Source organism: Elephantulus edwardii, unplaced genomic scaffold (assembly GCF_000299155.1).
Source record: "Elephantulus edwardii isolate Elephantulus edwardi_28Jun2011 unplaced genomic scaffold, EleEdw1.0 scaffold00081, whole genome shotgun sequence".
NCBI classification, from domain to species: Eukaryota; Metazoa; Chordata; class Mammalia; order Macroscelidea; family Macroscelididae; genus Elephantulus; species Elephantulus edwardii.
In genome coordinates this window covers 14,254,572-14,256,204 of record NW_006399831.1, presented here as the reverse complement: position 1 = coordinate 14,256,204, position 1,633 = coordinate 14,254,572, and the positions used below count along the sequence as shown (strand labels likewise).

Below are 1,633 nucleotides of genomic sequence, written 5' to 3'. Positions count from 1 at the left end.
AATGTAGGAAAAATGGATAGTGTTAAGAAGGAAATGGAATTCATAAATATTGACTTACTAGTTATTGATAAAATGAGAAGGGCTGACATGGGACATTTTGAATCAGATGATCATATAATCTATGCCAGAGATGAAAAAATGAGGAAAAATGGGGTTGTTTTTTTTTACAAGGTCAGAGATAAGATTTTATTCATCTTAATAAAAATAGATTTGTTCCTGATGGATGTGCCCTATTACTTCTAAATATTGCAGAAGACATACTTAATGAAAAATTAAACAAAAGCTAGTTATTTGACTTTTTGTTACTTTCTTGCTTGAAACTGCTCTGTTTTAATTTTTATGGACTTAATCAACATTGACAATGAAGGATCAATAGATTTCATATTTGATTCTTTTTCCATCTCAGTCTCTTTTTTTCTTTATTGCCTGAGTAAATTCTTGTTCTTTCTGTTCTCTTTGCCAGGCTTTCTCAAGGATTTTTTTTTTTCATAGCTTTTATTTTCTTGAAATTAGGTTCTGAGGGATCCAAATTAAATAAGTGGGATGTATACATTGCCTGGAATCGTGCATTTTTAACATTTACCTCAAAGTCATCCTCTAATAATTCCTTCCTTTGTATGAGCTGGGTTGTTTGGGTTGTGTGGGTTTTTTTGTCTTTGCGTTTTTTTTTTTTTTTTTTTTGTTTTTTTTTTTTTTTTTTTTTCTCAGATTCTGGTTCTTCACAATCTTATTGTAGTTGAAGTATTTCTTGCTGTTCTCATCATCATCCATCATGAGCAAATCCAGTTCAGCTTTTTGTCTTTCTATCTCAGTTTCTTCCTCTAGAGATGTGGACTCTTGTAGAGGCCATTGATTTCTTCCTTCCAATCCATTTTCCTAACTTCTTCAGCAAAGCATGAGTTATTCAAGTCCACATCAGAGGGTAGTTCATCTTCGCTATTATCTTTAACAAGAAGAGCCTTTTGTTTCTTTTTCAGTATTTTTTTTTCTCCTTGTTCTTCTTCTTCTCCTCTAAATACTGTTCCAAAGGAGTTAATTTATCCTTTCCTTCCAGTTTATTTTTTACCATCTCTTCTGTACTTTCTTTAAGACCTGACACCCACTTAATTTCCATTTCCATCTCATTTTCTTTGCCTTTCTTTTTCTTGAATAAGCAGCAAGCATTGCCTGTATTTGGCGATTTGTTCTTCATCATCCTTCTGATTTTTCTTTGTTTTCCCATCTTCTTCTACAATGACTCTATCATTACCTTGCAGTTAAGTAGCCTGAAAATCCATGTCCAAAAGTTCTTCCTTTATAAACTTCCTGTTAAATGTTGTCATTCTTTCATGATCGGTCTCATCCCAAGTGATCTCTACTATTGATGTTCAAACTGAGGTTGTTTTCATATTTAAAAAAGTCATCTCTAGATCCATCTTGAAATACAGTATTGTGAGAGTGATAGGATAATATCCATACACACACAAGGAAGCCCAGTGAATACCACTATCATTCATTCAAATACATTCACCAACAACCAGAGTCAAACAGAAGGAAATAGATTTCTACCAAATTTTGCAGTCAGATATCAATTGAACACGCAATCAAGATGCATTGATAATAATGGGGGACTGTAATGTAAAAGCTGGGATCA

The 1,633-nt window shown here is 32.8% G+C and overlaps 1 pseudogene; it reads right to left on the bottom strand.

The window, feature by feature from the left end:
* Positions 1–287: 287 nt before the first annotated feature.
* On the bottom strand, positions 288–1,403 carry LOC102876478 (annotated as a pseudogene).
* Between the last annotated feature and the right edge of the window lie 230 nt (positions 1,404–1,633).